Source organism: Mesoplodon densirostris, chromosome 13 (genome assembly GCF_025265405.1).
Source record: "Mesoplodon densirostris isolate mMesDen1 chromosome 13, mMesDen1 primary haplotype, whole genome shotgun sequence".
Taxonomy (NCBI): domain Eukaryota; kingdom Metazoa; phylum Chordata; class Mammalia; order Artiodactyla; family Ziphiidae; genus Mesoplodon; species Mesoplodon densirostris.
Window position 1 is genome coordinate 59,461,671 of NC_082673.1, and position 20,029 is coordinate 59,481,699.

General features: G+C 43.0%; 1 protein-coding gene across 2 annotated transcripts in view; it reads right to left on the reverse strand.

Annotated features, from left to right (window-relative positions):
* The window catches only part of NCALD (neurocalcin delta), a 291,637-nt gene that overhangs the window by 185,048 nt on the left and 86,560 nt on the right, over nucleotides 1-20,029 (reverse strand). For both annotated transcript variants that reach the window (XM_060116023.1, XM_060116024.1), the window contains exon 2: nucleotides 1,618-1,667. The gene's annotated coding sequence lies outside the window, so the exon portion shown is untranslated. The remainder of the gene's footprint in view (nucleotides 1-1,617; nucleotides 1,668-20,029) is intronic.

Below are 20,029 nucleotides of genomic sequence, written 5' to 3' on the forward strand. Positions count from 1 at the left end.
ACTTCCTTACTTTCTGGCACTATAAGATACTCCAGGCTCATTTTGCATATTTCTTGTCCCAGTCCTCAATCAGCCATTTCTCTGGTTCTTTTTATTGGGAAATAATATTGAAACCAAGATTTGAGTGGTAGATATATTTATTGCTACTGGAGCATTATTGCTTCTAGGCTAAACCAGTTTTTCAATCTCTAAATCTGGAACCTCAAAATATCCCTATATGTTTAATATATTTTCATTTATTCAACAAACATTTTATAGAGATTACCACATGCCAGGCATTATTTTAAGCATTTCGGAAATATTCACTCATCTAAGTCTTGTAATAACCTCATAATAACAACAACAACAAGAGAGGTAGTTTTATTAGCCCCATTTTGTGGATGGAAAATCCCGGGCACTGAAAGGTTTGGACCTGTGACCAAAGTCATGAAGCTAGTAAGTGGCAGAGCCAGGACCTGAACCCAAGCATGCATCTGGCTCCAGATTTGGGGCACTAATCAGTGCACCACATTGCCTCACACTAGTGAGGACCTCAAAGAGCATAAAATTGATGAATTAATTAATCCACCCATTCATTCTCCAACAAATTTCTATTATGTGCCCATTAGGTGCTAAATTCTCTGCTAGATGTTAATTGGTGCTTAATGCCATTTGAGATACTTCTTGGACTACGGCCCAATTTAAAATGGAAGAAGAAGCTGTTGTAATGTGCCCCTTGAAAGGACTCTGGCAGCTGCCTGGGATGAAGATGGTACATAAAAAACACTCCACTACGGCTTCCCTGGTGGCGCAGTGGTTGAGAGTCCACCTGCCGATGCAGGGGACATGGGTTCGTGCCCCGGTCCGGGAAGATCCCACATGCCGCGGAGCAGCTAGGCCCGTGAGCCATGGCCGCTGAGCCTGCGTGTCCGGAGCCTGTGCTCCGCAACGGGAAAGGCCACAACAGTGAGAGGCCCGCATACTGCAAAAAACAAAACAAAACAAAAAAAAACACTCCACTAGGTGGCTGCAGATATACTTTATTATGCTATGGGCAATATTCAAGAGTGATAAGCAGTGCCTTATTTATTTAGTTTCTATCCATTATCCTTTTCACAAATTTTAAAGAGAGGGTTTATTATCTTTCCTGTATATGAAACTCCCTTTTTTTTCATATATTTATTTATTTATTTATTTATTTATTTATGGCTGCGTTGGGTCTTCGCTGCTGTGTGTGGGCTTTCTCTAGTTGCGGTGAGCGGGGGCTACTCTTCGTTGTGGTGTGCAGGCTTCTCATTGCGGTGGCTTGTCTTTGTTGTGGAGCACGGGCTCTAGGCACGTGGGCTCAATAGTTGTGGCTCGCAGGCTATAGAGTGCAGGCTCAGCAGTTGTGGTGCACGGGCTTAGTTGCTCCGCAGCATGTGGGACCTTCCCGGACCAGGGCTCGAACCCGTGTCCCCTGCATTGGCAGGCGGATTCTTAACCACTGCGCCACCAGGGAAGCCCCCAAACTCCCATTTATTATACTATTACTCACTGATAAAATATATGAATGAAATTGTCTCTGGTGAAAACCACTGAACAAAACTGAGACTTCCATTTACAGCGACTGAAAGAAAATTTAAAATGTTTACTTACTTTATGACTGTCGCTAGTGGGTGGTTCCAAGGGACCAAAGCTGAGATGATCTAAAAGAAAACAGGCAAAATAAATATGTTGAATGAAAAAATCTTAAAGGATTTTTTAAAGGTCATTTATCCCCACATATTTACTGGCAGAACTCTGCGAGGCATCCCATGACTTGGCCTTAGTTATCAATAACCCTTTTGGGGAAGGGAGTGCAAATGGGGTATAGGTTGCGCTCTCCAGAAAGGACTTGTCTAGAAAAGGCATCAGAGGCAGAAATGGGGAGTCTGGCATTGACCTCTTGTTGATATTTATAAACTCCTTGGAAGAGAATACAGATCCAAGGGAAGGGACAGTCAGGAACACGGATCTTCATTTTGCACTTCAGAACAAGCACCAAATGAGCCTCCTTCTAGTTGCACCAAAGTTTAGGTACATTCCAAAAAGAATTAGCAGACACAGTGTGATAATGTAACAATAAGAAATCACGATAAATAGGTCAATAAGTGAGATTAAGGTATTGGTTAGATTCATAGTTCAGAAGAAAGGAATGATCAAAGCTGTTAGCCCAGGAGGAGGCTGTATGGGAGGGAGCCTGTGAGGAGTGCGGCTCAGAGTGTCTGACTGAGAAGGCTTGGAGGAAGGGGGTGTGGTCTGCTGAATCCCATCGCCAATGGACACGGGGAGGGGGCGGTCTCTCAGATTGTGTTTCTCGCATTTATAACCTCTCTTTGAGAAAAAGTGTACTTTAGAACTCTGGGAACACTAGAACACTAGTTTTTAGACAATCTAATTAGTCTACCTACTACAGTTTCAAAACTATCAACAGGGTCAAAGCCCTCTTGGGAGATCTGTAAAAAGAAGAAAAAAAATTCCCAACTCATATCATTTAATTCTTAAATATCAGAGTGTTACTTGTATTAGGAATACATACCAAGAAATGCACAATTTGGGGGTTTCTAAAAATCCTCCTTTTTATTAAAAAGAATCAATTGGAGTAATTCGAGAAGAAAAGATGTTCCAACTGACATGTTAGAAAAAAATAATATTCCACCGATTTCTGTGTATTTGATGATGTACTAATCATTGCAAAATGCATCTCAGTCAATAAACCAAGGACTCATATTCCTCCAAGCATTTAACAGGGAACTGAATACAGTTAAAGCAGAACTAGGAAATTTACCAAAGAGTTAAGAGATCTGTCCCTTTGAACATAGTTAGAGGCGATATATTTCAGTGGTAAGGACCCTCAGGCAATACTGAACCTCTGGATGTACCACAAATAATAGTTATTATGCTATTTTTAGTTCTGGCAATATAAGAATTCTGATGTAAGACAAATTCTTAATTTCTTCTTACTACAATAATCTGTACATTTTAATAATATAGATATTTAAAAGATATTTTGGCTTAATATAATCTTTCCAAGCATGATTTTTTTTAACTAAAACAAATCTGTGAAATGGTTTTTGTATATTTTCCTTTATCTCATAGTTACTTTGTTAACATATAAGCACATTACAATTTGAAAAGTGGTATTTTAGGCTTTTTCACTGTTAAGATGTGGAATTAAGTCAAATGAATTCACAGTGTTTTACATTTTAAAATATATATAGTTAACTCTGTTTCAGAGCTCCAGATTTTACTGAAAACAAAACAAAACACAGTGCTGAGTTAAAGTGTCAAGGTGAATACATAAGCAGTTTACCAGAACTGACCAGACATAGGGCCCCAAAGGCTTTCTTTAGTGTCAGAGTGGACAGGCCATTAAAAACCAAGCCTGTTGCTGGCATCCAAGTCAGCTGGGTGAGACCAGGAGAAGAGTACACCACCCAAGAGGTATCAAAGCTCTGTCTGTTCTCTATGCCACTGGACAAGTCTCACTGATTTGCTCACAGAGGCACAATGAAACAGCCTATCTTACCTATTTTTTCTCAGAGATTGATAAGAAAATGATGGAGGTGGGGTGGGAGGGGCAAGGACACATGGGAAAGCAGGTGTAAATAATCCACAGGGTATATATGCATTGTTTATATAATAGCTGCTTTCATTGAGACAGATACAGAAAAGAAATTTTGTAGACTACATGCATATCTTGCTAATTCAAATGATCATGTCAGGGAGACAAGGGGATAAGGTAGGAAGAACACAGGTGTGGAAGTCAGGAGTCCTGGGGTCTAACCCCAGCGTGCCCATTAGTTAGCAGGGAGCTATCTTTGGAGCAGTCACTTACCATCACTAGATCGCTATACTCCGAGAATGTATGTAATCACTCTAAAATCCCTTTTGACATCCATTTCAAGTTGGTTCTTACTTTTCCTTTAAGATCTCTATCAGGAAGTTTACTGTTTATGAACAAATGAATACAGCCAGCCAAATCAGCTTTTTCCGAAGGTGGAAGTGAATCCTTTTTTAATGGTGATAGTGCTTAAAATAGTCACCATATATATTTTGGTTTGCATACACAAACTATAAGGTCTATGATATGAAAGTCTGAAAACATTTGGATAAAAACTGCTTTAAAAGGTTTTAAATGGTATATGAAGATATTGTACAGTTACCAACACCATTTAACCATTATTTCTAACTACCTGATCAGTCAGCCATACCATCCATTCATGCTAACAATGAATGAAATGGTTTCTAGTCTTAGTGTTGGTATCTAATTTTTTACCCAAAACATGGCATTTTCACTGAGCAGTATATTCTGACAAGTACTTATAAATATAATCAAATGGCTTTTTACATTCCATTTTAATTTGATTTAATAAGTCTAGTAATTTGAATTTCAGCATCTAACCCTAACTTTCCTCTGGAAGTGAAAAAGGCTTAATATTTATTCATTTAGAAAAAAATGTACCATGCTCCAAAACACAATTCAACTGGAAACAGATGATATTCATCCTCTCAGGGGCTCTTAGCATAAGCTAAATATATTCACAGCATAGCTGACTATTTATAAAGCCAGCTACCATCACAACCAGAGAGCTGTGTCGATGGCAGTCCATTCATTGGTCTGAAGTAAAAAGCCATGAATCCTGCTAGGGTGGAGGCCACGTCTGAACATCACGCAATCAACACTGGCTCTACTTTACACAAATGTTTAATAAAAATATTTTAAAGTACTTCATTGTCTTGTTTTCTACTTTTAGACTGAGTACTTAAGTGAGGATTAATTTAGTACTTTCCACTTCAGGAAACATGGACGTTAAGTATGGGGGAGGCAGATTTAATAGGAATCCAGTTTCCCTCAAAGGACCATTGCTATTGCCCCTGTTTCTCACGGCACAACCTCACTTGGGCTAGGTGCTCTCCTGAGCTTCCTTCAGATGCCATGATTCATTCTGGTGCCATGACTCTGCGGCTCAAGTTGTGAGGAACAGATATTTTTCTCATTTCTTTCTCAGACCTGGTCGTAACTTCAAAAAGCACATTATGAGAAGATAAAAACAATAATAGCACAAAGAAACCAACCTGATTCCAGAGAAGAGAGATCCACTAAATAGGGGGTTAAAGAAATGTCTTATTCAGCTAACTGGTCAGTCAACAACAGAGAATTGACGAGCGCAGGAATTCCAGGCCACCTGCGATGCCCCTCTTGGGAGAAAGGCTGGCTGGCTCACAAGCAGAAAAATACAGTCATCCAATAGCCACACATAAGGGGTGTGTGTTTATCCATTCATTCAACAAACACTAACTTAGCATCCACAGTGAGGCAGGGGCTAGCCCTAGAAATGAATGACATGACTTCACCCCTAAGGGGCTCACTGCTAGACAGGGCAAGCCAGCTAGTCACTTATGACAGACAAGTAAGCAGATAAACTAATCAGAATGGGAGCAGCTGAATGACAGACTCATCCAAACATGGGGAACCAATCTGAGCAACACCTCCACACACTCCTCACTCCTTCCTTTCCCTGTCTTACGGTTGTTCTCATTAGTGATTTGTCATTAGCTCTGTTGCCACTTAATGTCATCTATTTATTTGTTTCTGTTTGGTTGTCTGCTCCCCCCAACTCAGGTATGTCCTTGATTTCTTGGGTTCACTGAGGTAAACCAGCCCCCAGAAGAGAAACTAACACCTAGTAGGTGCTCAGTAAATATCTGTTTACTAAATGAATGTATGAGTGAATAAACATCATAGAAGTTACTCAGAAAAAGGAATGACTGTCTAGAAAGATGGGAGGAAATGAGGTTGAGTTCTTATAAAAGGCAAATTTTGACAAAGAGGAAGTTGAGAAGTCAGTTGAGAGAAATTGGCTTAGCAGGTCTTCAGAAACACCCAGCGATAGGTCTGTGGAGAACAACAGGTAGTTTTGTCTGTCCAGTGTCCTGTCCTCATGGCTTTGGTGGGGCGGCCAACCCCAGACTTCACTCTTCTTACCACTGGGGAGGGCCCAAACTCGGGCTGGGCCATCTGAACCTCCCTCGTGGGCATTCAGAGGCGACAGGACAAGAGGCTGTGTGGTCAGCAGTGCAGCACCTCACAGGATGGTTTACTCGCTCGTTCTTGCTTTGAAGACCCTCAGCTGCCCTGGTTCCCGCATTCCCCAAGGCCTCTTCCCTCAGTCAGCTCTTCCCTCAGTTCTATAAGCTATTTTTTTCAGGCTCCAGTCGGTAATCTCCGTTTATTTCTGTTGGTCACATCCAAAGCTCTCTATGACCACAGGGTCTGATTAAAGATGAATGTGGTTTACAGGGACTCTCAGGAAAGAATTTTTCTCGAACACTGACCATGTGCAGGTACTGAGCTAAGCTCTCTATAGGAGTTATCCAATTTAATCAACAGAACCATCTCTATGAGTGCCCATTCCCACTTTAAAAATGAGGACACTGACGTTTACTGACGTTAAGTAAAGTGTCTGAGCTTAGCTCAGAGGGGCATAGGTGAGCTGACTGAGGTAGGCAGGGCCCAAAGGGAGTTTGGATTTTATTCTGAGTGCAACTTATTCTCCCATTATTCCCATAAGAAAACACATCAAAGAAAACAAACCTAAAAAAAACAAGGAAAATATTTTAACAAATATTTTCATGTCTATTAATGCCGAAGCAGCTGACAAAGTGCTATACTCTTGCAACGCTGGGCTGCAAATTGAATGACGAGCCAGGAACCGACTGGAAAATGATCCTGCAAAAAGCTTCACACGGCAACTGTTCTATGAATCCTTAGCAGATATGAATTAAGAAATGGACAATCTCCCCAAGATCTTACGAGGCAGAGACGATGACCCGCATTTTATACAAGGAAAATGAAGCTCAGAGGGGTCCATATCTAATTAGGTGGAAGAACCAGAATTTATGACCAGGCTTGTCTGACATCAAATCTCAGTCATAACCATCATGCCATACTTCCCTCAGATTCAATTTAATAAAACACCATGCTGTTTGATCAACATTACTGAAGAATTATGTAAGCCTCCTACACCACAGATATTCTATTAAAAAAAACTTTAAAATATATACCTCGTTGGATGAAAATTTTTCACATTTTCTGTACTTTGTATACCAAATGCCCATGTTAATCACATGAATATGACTGATTCCATGTTGCTGCCCTCATGCACTTTGAAATGTAAACACCTGTTTGCTCCTAAAGGAAATGGGCCTATATTACAGACTCAGAACACTGTATTATTATTTTAGTTTTCTGTGTTTTATTTTTTTCCTGTCTCTCTCTCTTTTTTTTTTTTTTTTTGCGGTACATGGGCCTCTCACTGTTGTGGCCTCTCCCGTTGCGGAGCACAGGCTCCGAACGCGCAGGCTCAGTGGCCATGACTCACGGGCCCAGCCACTCCGCGGCATGTGGGATCTTCCCGGACCGGGGCACGAACCCGTGTCCCCTGCATCGGCAGGCAGACTCTCAACCGCTGCGCCACCGGGGAAGCCCTTTCCTGTCTCTTTATTCACTTTCGAGACTTTATTTCTTGCAATTTTCAGTGTGACTGCCTCTTGAAACTTTTCCCTGGATAGTAACATGCTATTTGTTACTTACTTGGGATTAAGAAACCTGAAAACTTTGTTAGCATTCTTAGTAAAAGAAGAATAAAGAGAAGCCAAGCAAGGAATATTAAATGCAGAAACAAAGGGCTGTGGAAGGTAATGTGGCCTGGGGGCCTGACTTCAAAGGGCAGGCCTGCAGGGTGTCCTCAGAGGAGGGTAGGGAATGAGCTAGAACAGAGAGCAGAGGCCAGACCGTGTAGGACACGGATCATCCAGAAGGTCCTTCTGAGTTGGCAGTTTATAACACTGGGCACACTCTTTTATGGGAACAGCATTTTACATGGTGGTTGGGTTGTCAAACCATTCTTTAAAATCTTATTTAATCTATTATATACAGGAAATATTTTCCCCTCGATTCTATGAGAAAGTGAAATAGGAGCGAGAAATCAGAAAGTCAGGTAAATATTGTAAGGCCATAGGCTCTAAAAGAAAAAGGAGGAGGAGGGGCAAAGGAAGGAAGGAGGGAAAGAAGGGAGGGAGGGAGCGAGGGAGGGAGGGGTGTTTCCTTGGTAGGGGGTGTGTAGGAGGGCAGATCCAGGTTTGTGGTGTCTGAGCTTATACAATTAGAAGCCCTTTTAAAATAAATACAAATTATAAAACAAAATTAAATATAAATGGGGATATTTTTTAGGATGAGAAAAGTATATTATAGAAATTACAAATTTTAATAACTGAAAAATAGCTTAGCATTATAATATATGTTTAGTAATTAACTACCAGATACATGTATATATGGAAGTGACTGTAAAATCACATAAATATATCTTATTAAGCCCATATAAAATATGTCCCCAACTCAGCTCCCCCTGACTGATCCCCAAAATGCCTCTGGCTATGCCAACACCTCTCCACGTGAGGGTAAAGGCAATCACAGTGGAAAGAGACAGTGCTCTTAACCAACTGTAGTCAAAATCTCCTTTGAAAATCTTACAAAAACACGTGACCAAGGAAGCCCAAGGCTAGGGTGCCTTAAGCATCCGAGCTCAGGGTAGATCCTGTGCCTTTCCCTCCTCCATGTCCACCCTATTCCCGTGATCAGAGGGCCCTCTTCCTCCCATATCACCACAAAGAGGAAGCAGAAAACAGTCCATGCTCCTGCTTTAACCAGTCAGGAGAGCTCGGGTCTCCTAATCCAGACTCATCAAAACGTGCCGCCTCCCACAAGGCACACGAGGGAAGCTGTGCAGCATGACGATGAGCACCATGGACCCCACCGGACTTTGATGGGGTCTGGGCTCTACATCGTCTCTCTGAGACAGTCATGAAAATAGCTGCATCCAAATCTTCCTTCATCAGCACCCGTGTGCATGTGTGGGGCGTGGGTGTGTCCCTCTGCAGCCAGGACATCAAGTGCTCTGGCCATGACTTCAACGTTTCCTATTCCAGGAAAGTGGTGACGTGACATGGCTGGTCTGGCAGCCTCTATTTGTTTCTACTGAAAAGCTTGTACAACTCCTTTTTTGCAGGTTTTGCCAGTGACTTGGCCTTCTGAACTGGAAGCTCCTTATCAGTGTCATATAATCAGAAGCAGGTTGTGCCCCCAGCATCAGTGTTTCTGGCATCACTGAGCCTGAAATCAGCCTGGACCATTCCACCAACTTTCTTTATGGGTCTTGGGGTCAGCCGGCCCATGGGAGATTCAGTACTATCTGTATTCCAAGGATCAGTGAACAAGCGAATGTCCACCCCAAGGTGAAAAGGGCATTTACTACCTAGTGGTGATTTGGACTTTACATGAGAACCTGGTCGATGACCTAGAGCATCTCTGTTATTGGAGGTCTGGGTAAGAAGCCAGAACTCCTCCCTTAGAGCCGGGCTGGGCCCTTGTCCACAAGGCCGGCTGGGTCACGCTGCCGGTCCTAAAGCACCCTGTGTGCATCTGAAGTCAGAAACTCTGCCAGAAAAATGGAAAGTGGAGTCGGGGAGCAGAAAGAACTCAGGGCCAGGGACTCGAGTGAAATGTGTGTGTCTCTATGTCCTGAGCTGTGAAACAGTCACAAACATTATTTGGCAAGAAATAGGAACATGCGTGACTGTATCTCCTAACAGATGTCTCACATGACAATTAATAATTTTTCTTTTCTTCCTCTTTCTTTCCTTTCTCTTTCTTCTGTTTTTGTTTGGTTGGTTTTTGCTGTCTCTTTTTTCTTTTTAGCACAGCTCCTCTCATTTGTGGGTACAGGCAGGTCCCATGCAGAGCACGTCACATACATTATCTCTTTTATTTCACATAACAGTCCTAAAAAGGAGGAATCATTGTTCTTATTTCACACATGAGGGAACAGAGGCTTTGGGAGGTGACAGCTATACTAATGGGTACGCCAAGCCTGTTCTATTAGGAACACTCAGTATCTTTTTCTTGATAGACAGATGCCATCATAGGCTAGAGTAGAGGTCTTTCCTTTGGCACCCTGCGTCACATTCTGCCCACCCCTCTGCTTTCTGCTGCAACTGGAGGACTGGTGGAGGGGGTGCAGACTCCCCCTGGGGCTGGCAGTGCTCTCCTAGGTATCTTCTGACTTTCTGCCTCCAGTCCTTCCCCAGTGCTGGGGCCCTACAGTCTGCAGGTGCAGCCAGGAAGCATAGGGGACAAAAGCTCCGGGATGGTTCTCAGCCAGGGGAGAGTGAGACTGGATGGATAAATGCCCACCCGTCCTCCTTCCACAACTCCCAGAGACAGTCTAAAGAAATCACATCCCTATTTGCCTACTCAAATGCCTGCCTCAAAACTTGCTTCTGACGGGGAAATCAAACTAAGACATCTTCCAATGATCCCATTAATTCCATTTGCCTTGTTAGCAGACTTTCTGCTTCGATGTACATGCATTTTATATGGCTATCAAGCTTCTCAAATGAAGGAATTTCTTCCCACTTTTTTTCATTAACCAGTCATTTCCCTTAACTACACTGCCTTTTAAAGAAAAAGGGATGCAAGAGAAACAAGCATGCTATAAACATCTCCCTCTTCCTCTGCTCGGAGTCCTGAAGCCCAGGCTCAAAGTCCCATTAAGAGGAGAGCTCATCAGAGCTACTGAAAACACCTCCTACTTTGTTCAGGGGGGAAGCAGACACCTCAACATACTGTAATAAAACAAAACTTAGGGCTTCCCTGGTGGCGCAGTCATTGAGAATCTGCCTGCCAATGCAGGAGACAGGGGTTCGAGCCCTGGTCTGGGAAGATCCCACGTGCCGCGGAGCAACTGGACCCGTGAGCCACAACTACTGAGCCTGCGCATCTGGAGCCTGTGCTCCGCAACAAGAGAGGTCGCGATAGTGAGAGGCCCGCGCACCGCGATGAAGAGTGGTCCCCGCTTGCCACAACTAGAGAGCCCTCGCGCAGAAATGAAGACCCAACACAGCCAAAATAAATAAGTTAATTAATTAATTTTTAAAAAAGAGCTAAAAACAAAACTTAAATGATAATCTGACAAGCTAATTAGTTAGAAAATATTATTTTGCTGTCAGATATTTAGGCATAAATCAGAGGCAGTTCATATAAACGACTCTAGTGTTTACTTTTACACAAAAAAACTATCTAGAATTTTTCCCCTTGGCATTGTTAATTTTCTATTACCTAGAAACAGCATTAATAGCAACAGTTTTTCTTCCATCTCACACACACACACACACACACACACACGCCCCTTGACCCTCACACCTGCTAAAAATCAATGATTCTGGATCTCCTTCTACTAGAAGTGGAGAGACTTTTGCTTGTATCTCCACCCTGACCCTGGACCACTGCTGTAGGCTGAATCATGGCCCCTCAAATATGTCCTAATCCCCAGCACCTGTAGGTGTTATCTTATATGGCAAAAGGAACATTGCTGATATGATTAAACTAAGGATCTTGAGATGGGGAGATTATCCTGCATCATTCAGATAGGGTCAGTGTAGTTACAAGGGTCCTCATGAGAGGGACGCAGGAGGGTCAGAGTCAAGGGAGAAGGCAGTGAAAGCAGAGGTTGGAGTGACACAGTCAGGAGCCAAGGAATTCCAACAGCCTCTAGAAGCTGAAAATGGCAAGGAAATGGATTCTCCCCTCAGACAGAGCCTCCAGAAGGAACCAGCCCTGCTGACATTTTGACTTAAGCCCACAGAACTGATTTCAGACTTCTGACCTCCAGAACTATGAAAGAATAAATTTGTGTTGCTTTGAGTCTCTAAGTTTGTGGTGCTTTGTTACAGCAGCCATAGGAAACTGATACAGCCACCTTTTCATTCTGCTACTTCATTTCTATGCTGACCTAACCAGAACCCCTTTGCTCCCCTCCCTAAACCTACATACTACATCCAAATGAGAAATTAGAGAGTAGTTTCCTCCTCATCAACCCTGAATGACATGTCCTGGGTGTTGGAGACCTCACAGCACTAGGAACTCTGTACCATGAGGACAAGAAACACTTGCATACAAGGGGTAAGATGTACAGAAACAATCAGATTAGGACAGCAGTAGGGGCTACAAAAAAGGATTTAGGAGTCATTGGCATATGGGTGATGGCTGAAATCAAACCACAGCTATGCCACATAAATATATGATAGCGGCCTTGGTAGAACTAGGAAGTGGATAGGGGGTTTAGTTTGTAAATGATACCCTATCAGAGATGCACAGAAAGTTAGCAAAAGAAAATGTGATCTGGAGTATAATTTTTACAAATTTTTCCTGAGCTGAAATGCAATCTCAAAAAGCTGATGAAGAAGATTATGTCTCATTTAGAGAAAAGCAAGCCTCAAAGGAAGCTCTTGAGTTCTGTTATTAGACACAAGGATACAAATATAGTTCCTACCCTCAAGGAGATCACAGATAATTTCATTATAATGTAATTTGTGGTATGATAATGGCATCCCCAAGCGTTACGGGTGGGGGAGGGGACAGTTGGTCCAATTTATGGACTGAAGAAAACCCTACTGGAGGAAGGAATAACTAAGAGGAGTTCTGAAGGATGAAAAGAACAGGGAGAGAGAGGGGAACATTCAAGGCAAAAGAAACAGCACAAAACAGTGGAGGGAGTTAAATGAATATGAGTAGATGAGTTTCCCCAGGAAGATAATGCATAATGAAAAAAAAAAAAAAAACAGGAGCAAGGACAGAGCCCTGGAGAGGAGGAAGGATTAGAGAAGGCAAAGGAAAAGAAGCCCACGAATGAGTCCAAAGAGAAAAAGAGGAGCAGGAGGGAAGTCTGGGGGAAAAAATCGATGAGGGTAGAGAGCTTCAGGTAGGCAGGAGGTGAGGAAATAAGTGCTAAAAGGGGCAGAGGAAGCCATGAGGGAATTTTCACAGGGCGGATTCACTGGATGATGCGAGTAAACACCGGATTGCAAGGGGCTTTCACGTAAACGGAAGTAACGAAGTAGAAGTAGATGCACCATGTTCAGTCTGCCCTTTCCAGTTTCTTGGTTGAGACAGGAATGAGAACCATGTCTAGTTGTCAGGTTTTTAAACTTTGGAGACCAAAATAGGCTTCATAAGCTGGCACTAAAAAGAATAGATAAGATTTAAATACACAATGAGAAGATAAGAATCAACTTGGACCATCCTCCTCAGACTAAGGCAAAGCTAAAATAAGGGAAAATAGCACCACAAGAACAGTGGGGAAAGCTGGCTGGGGAGAAGAAAAACGTTTTAAAAGTATGAGACTACATATTAAAAAATGTATCAAAGAAGTCTCAAATTAAAGATCCCAGGAAGGAATAAGGAGATCTGGAAGCAGATGAACTAGAGAAATAAGTGGGAATAAGTTATGAAGTTTAAGACAAAGAAGTAGATTCTACATCAAAGGGGAAAAATTAATAATTAAACAAAATATTATGAAAGCTACAAGGTAAAAAAATAAAGAAGGAAAGCTCATCTTAATTGATGAGATGTCTGGAATGCAGACTAGTTTTAACGAGGCACGCTTTTGTAAATCACACAGAAGCTAAATGCACACAAACCAGTGGTGAGTGTTACTAAGTAGGTTCTTAGTTCTGAAGAATTAAGACACAATGATAAAGTAGAAGACAGGAATATTTAAAAAACCCAATTTCGGGCTTCCCTGGTGGCGCAGTGGTTGAGAGTCCGCCTGCCGATGCGGGGGACACGGGTTCGTGCCCCGGTCCGGGAAGATCCCACATGCCGCGGAGTGGCTGGGCCCGTGAGCCATGGCCGCTGAGCCTGCGCGTCCGGAGCCTGTGCTCCGCAACGGGAGAGGCCACAACAGTGAGAGGCCCATGTAGAGAGGCCCACGTACCACAAAAACAAAAACAAAAACAAAAAAAAACAATTTCTACAGTCACTTTTAAATTTAGCAAAAATTTCCTAAGGACTGACCTAAGGGGACAGAATTACATTTACATGATAGCATAACTTAACAGCAATAAACACAAAATGGAAAATTGAGTTTAAGGAGGATGTTAAAATGTTCTTTTCATGCAACCCAAGTGGCCAGATAAGATGTTGATGGATCTAGTATAAAAGTGAAGAGCTTAAAATCCACAACAGAAAACAAGTGATTAAAATGGTCAAGGAAAATAAAGAACAAGAGGAAAGGAATCATTTGTGGTGTCAAATGCTGTCAACAAGCCCAGTACAACGAACACTGAGAACTAATCATTCCAGTTAGCAGGACAGAGGTCACTGGGGACCTTAACAAAAGGTTTTGGTAGCTTTCTGGTTACACATATTTGGATAATCTTGCGAAGAAAAGATCAAAATTGTACCATCAGGATGGGCAGGCAAAGAGCATGATCCAACTCAGTGTTGTCATTTCTAATCATTTTCTGATAGTAATTTCTTTGCTGAACAAGCAAAGAAATAATGGTTAAATTTGCAAGTGGCAATAGAAACACACAACAAGTAATTGCATCCTGAAAAAGTCTAAATAATGATAATGACCTACAGTGTATCCTCAGTCCTGAAGCTGAGGTCAGACCTTCACCTTGTGCTGAGCAGAGGCACATGACCCCACAGATCCCTGGTCATTACCTGTGATCACCAGTGACTGTCTGGCCTTACTAAAGGGCTGGGTCATCCTTGTATTCACTTCTGAAAGTCAAATAATTAAATCTTTTTTAAAAATTAATTTTTTATTGAAGTAGAGTTGATTTACAATGTTGTGTTAGTTTCAGATGTACAGCAAAGTGATTCGGTTGTATATGCATATTATATATATATTTTTTCAGATTCTTCTTCATTATAACCTTCATTATAGGTTAACAAGATATTGAATATAGTCCCCTGTGCTATACAGTAGGTCCTTGTTGTTCATCTATTTTATATATAGTAGTGTATATCTGTTAATCTCAAACCTCTAATTTATCCCTCCCTTTCTCCCCCTTTCCCCTTTGGTAACCATAAGTTTGTTTTGTATGTCTGTAAATCTATTTCTGTTTTGTAAATAAGTTCATTTGTATCATATTTTAGATTCCACATATAAGTGATATCATATGTTATTTGTCTTTCTCTGACTTATTCACTTAGTATGATAATCTCTAGGTCCATCCATGTTGCTGCAAATAGCATTATTTCATTCTTTTTTATGGCTGAGTAATATTCTGTTTTATATATATAGGTATTATTATATATTGTTATATATTCTTTACCTATTCATCTGTCAATGGACATTTAGGTTGCTTCCATGTCTTTGGTATTGTAAACACTGCTGCTATGAACATTGGGGTGTTAGAGTTTTCTCTGGATATATGCCCAGGAGTGAGATTACTGGATCATATGGTAACTCTATTTTTAGTTTTTTAAGGAACCTCCAGACTGTTCTCCATAGTGGCTGCACCAATTTACATTCCCACCAACAGTGTAGAGGGTTCCCTTTTCTCCACACCCTCTCCAGTATTTATTATTTGTAGACTTTTTTGATGATGGCCATTCTGACCAGTGTGCAATAATTAACTCTTGCCTTGTCCTTATTCATTCAAAGGATGGAGTATAACATGCAGGTGATGACATTATTATATACCTAGTTAAATCTGGTATCTACCAGTGCTTGGATTTGACCAGGATTCCTAAGGAGAGGGAGAAAGCACATTTTCACCACTAGACAAGGCAAGCTTTATCTCTGTACCTTGATGCCAGAAGAAAAATTCTTCTGTAATTGCATGCCAGGTCACTGATTGGCTGTTAATAATTGTTCAATGCATTAATGAAGGGATAGGAAAGAGGAGTGCAACCACAGCACAAATTAGTATAAGCAAATGAAGGTCTTTCCCACAATCTTGGTGAAGATGGGCAGCACTTTACTTAATGTTCCACTTTTTCAGTTTTAGAGAAACTTATGGATTCAGATTTAATTGAAAAGAAAGCACATCTTAATTGATGAAATGTCTGAAATGGAGACAAGTTTTAAGGGAGGCACGCCTTTGTAAATCACACAGAAGATAACTGTACACAACCCAGTGGCATTTGCAATTTTGAGAGGAGTACCTGGAAGAATATTTTTGACTTGGCATGTTGAGATGAATCTCAAATACTTCTAGAAAATTAATTATTAAGGCAGAGATCCAGGGAAATCGGTTGTCTTGGGTAGCAATAGGAAAGGATTGGGTTCAATATCAGGGAGCACTTCCTGACAATAAGACAAGATAAGCACTGAGATGAACCAAGGAAATTTAGCGACACTCCTGGATGAAAATATATAACAATCATTAATCCATCACCTGTCAGAGGAAATGTGTATGGAAGCAAAAAGATGATCCATTTTAAATGACGTGGACATGCCCTTATCAAATGTTGACACTAACAGTTAAAATACAAATTGTTCTGTGTTCTTTTATGGGATGGTTAGTCAGGTGTGGCCACAAGTAGAGACATAGGAGAGGCTCAGGAAAACAAAAGTTTATTATATTCACAGGTCCTAGGAACAGGAGGCACACCAGGCCATGCAGGGCTCCATGGGGAAGCCTCAGGGTAGTCGGGTGGTCAGGAGGCAGAAAGCAGGAGCAAGTGGGAAGTTTGGCCAGAGCCTTTATAGGGGTTTCCACGGGAAAGGCAAGGCAGAGCAAAATAAACAGTTCTAAGATTGGCTAGTTTGAATAATTCCTGCAGGTGGGAATTAGGCTCTATATAGGGGTGGTCTCTGGTTGCGTGATAGCAGGCCCTGGGATGATTTAGGGGAGGGGAAATATTGGCTTGGTGTGAATTTGCCAGACGCAGGAGGTTAAGACTTTGAATTAGTTAGTTTTCATATCAAAGGTATGATCCCACTGACCCTTTGCTATCTCTAAGAACTGGCTAGCCCAGGGAGGGGCAATCTCTCCCCAGTCAGAAAGGTTTTTAAGGTGTAAAAACAGCATAATATATAGAAAGTAAAAAATATAGACCATAGACAAATATACTAAAAAGCACTAGATGTTTGAATCTGGATAGAGCTCCAGCATTTGTTTAACCTGCAATGTGACAGCCTTTGTCTCCCACTGAGCCTGTACAAACAGCAGTAGGCACAGCTGGTTTGGGGAACTCAAGAGAGCAAACACAGTATAATGAACACGGCTGTTAAGCCAATAGACAATTCAAACCCAGAATGAGATAAGATCTAGGTTTGGACAAAAGTGTTACAATATATTGGATAAAGTTCACAGAACCTAATCTGGCAGGTGCAGGATGGAAAACACAGAAGAAAGCTGAAAGGTCTGTAAGTTAACAGCACATCACAAAGAACAGCCAAATCCCCATTGCTACAGAGAACACATGTGGATAGACCCAGAGGCTTCTGAACAGAACCCATCTCCAAAGCTATAAAATATTTTAAGATAAATATTACAAATGTCATTTACAATTTTTTTTTTTTTTTTTTTTTTTTGCGGTACGCGGGCCTCTCACTGTTGTGGCCTCTCCCGTTGTGGAGCACAGGCTCCGGACGCGCAGGCTCAGCGGCCATGGCTCACGGGCCCAGCCGCTCCGCGGCATGTGGGATATTCCCGGACCGGGGCACGAACCTGTGTCCCCTGCATCGGCAGGCGGACTCTCAACCACTGCGTCACCAGGGAAGCCCTACAAATGCTTTTTTAAGAAGAGGGGAAATACCAACTTTTCACCAACAAACAAGGCCAACACATTTAAGAGTTTACCCTTGGAGCTTCAAGATGGTGCAAGAGTAAGACGCGTTAAGAGTAAGACACGTTCCTCCCCACAAATACATCAGAAATACATCTACATGTGGAACAACTCCTACAGAACACCTACTGAATGCTGGCAAAAGACCTCAGATCTCCCAAAAGGCGAGGAACTCCCCCACGTACCTGGGTAGGGCAAAAGAAAAAAGAAAAAACAGAGACAAAAGAATAGGGACGGGACCTGCACCAGTGGGAGGGAGCTGTGAAGGAGGAAAGGCTTCCACCCACTAGGAAGCCCCTTCGTGGGCGGAGACTGCGGGTGGCGGAGGGGGGAAGCTTCGGAGCCACAGAGGAGAGCGCAGCAACAGGGGTGCGGAGGGCAAAGCAGGGAGATTTCCGCACAGAGGATCAGTGCCAATCAGCACTCACCAGCCCGAGGCTTGTCTGCTCACCTGCCAGGGCAGGCAGGGGCTTCAGTCTGATCCCAGGGAGAGGACTGGGGTTGGCTGCGTTAACACAGCCTGAAGGGGCTAGTGCATCACGGCTAGCCTGGAGGGAGTCCGGGAAAAAGTCTGCAGCTGCCGAAGAGGCAAGAGACTTTTTCTTGCCTCTTTGTTTCCTGGTGCACAAGGACAGGGGATTAAGAGCTCCGCTTAAAAGAGCTCCAGGGCTTCTCTGGTGGCGCACTGGTTGAGAGTCCGCCTGCAGACGCAGGGGACACGGGCTCGTGCCCCGGTCCGGGAAGATCCCACATGCCGCGGAGCGGCTAGGCCCGTGAGCCACGGCCGCTGAGCCTGCGCGTCCGGAGCCTTGCTCCACAACGGGAGAGGCCACAACAGTAAGAGGCCCACGTACCGCAAAAAAAAAAAAAAAAAAGGAGCTCCAGAGACCCCCGCGAGCCACGCCTATCAGGGTGGACCCCAGAGACGGGCATGAGACGCTAAGGCTGCTGCTGCAGCCACCAAGAAGCCTGTGTGTAAGCACAGGTCACTATCCACACTGCCCCTCCCGGGAGCCTCTGCAGCCCGCCACTGCCAGGGTCCCGGGATCCAGGGACAACTTCCCCGGGAGAATGCACGGCGCGCCTCAGGCTGGTGCGCAACATCATGCTGGCCTCTGCCGCCGCAGGCTGGGCCTGCACTCTGTGCCCCTCCCTCCCCGCCCCCCCCCCCCCCCCGGCCTGAGTGAGCCAGAGCCCCCACATCAGCTGCTCCTTTAACCCTGTCCTGTCTGAGCGGAAGAACTGATGCCCTTAGGCGACTTACACGCAGAGGAGGGGCCAAATCCAAAGCTGAGCCCTGGGAGCTGTTCAAACAAAGAAGAGAAAGGGAAATCCCTCCCAGCAGCCTAAGGAGCAGCGGATTAAATCTCCACAATCAACTTGATGTACCCTGCATCTGTGGAATAACTGAAGCGACAACGAACCATCCCAAACTGAGGAGGTGGACTTTGGGAGGAACAGTAAATATTTTTTTTCCCTTTTTCTCTTTTTGTGAGTGTGTATGTGTATACTTCTGTGTGTGATTTTGTCTGTATAGCTTTGCTGTTACCAACTCTCCTAGGGTTCTGTCTGTCCGTTATTTTTTGTTTGTTTGTTTTACTTTTAAAAAAAATTTTCTTAGTAATTATTTACTTTTATAACTTTATTTTATTTTTTCTTCTTCTTTCTTTCTTTCTTTTTTTTCTCCCTTTTATTCTGAGCCGTGTGGATGACAGACTCTTGGTACTCCAGCCAGGCGTCAGGGCTGTGCATCTGGGGTGGGAGAGCCAAGTTCAGGACATTGGTCCACAAGAAACCTCCCAGCTCCACGTAATATCAAACGGCGAAAATCTCTCAGAGATCTCCATCTCAGCACCAACACCCAGCTTCACTCAACGACCAGCAAGCTACAGTGCTGGACACCCTATGCCAAACAACTAGCAAGACAGGAACACAACCCCATCCATTAGCAGAAGGGCTGCCTAAAATCATAATAAGTCCACAGACACCCCAAAACACACCACCAGATGTGGACCTGCCCACTAGAAAGACAAGATCCAGCCTCATCCACAAGAACACAGGAACTAGTCCCCTCCACCAGGAAGCCTACACAACCCACTGAACCAACCTTAGCCACTGGGGGCAGACACTAAAAACAACGGGAACTACAAACCTGCAGCCTGCGAAAAGGAGACCTCAAACACAGTAAGTTAAGCAAAATGAGAAGACAGAGAAACACACAGCAGATGAAGGAGCAAGATAAAAACCCACAAGATGTAACAAATGAAGAGGAAATAGGCAGTCTACCTGAAAAAGAATTCAGAATAATGATAGTAAAGATGATCCAAAATCTTGGAAATAGAATGGAGAAAATATAAGAAATGTTTAACAAGGACCTAG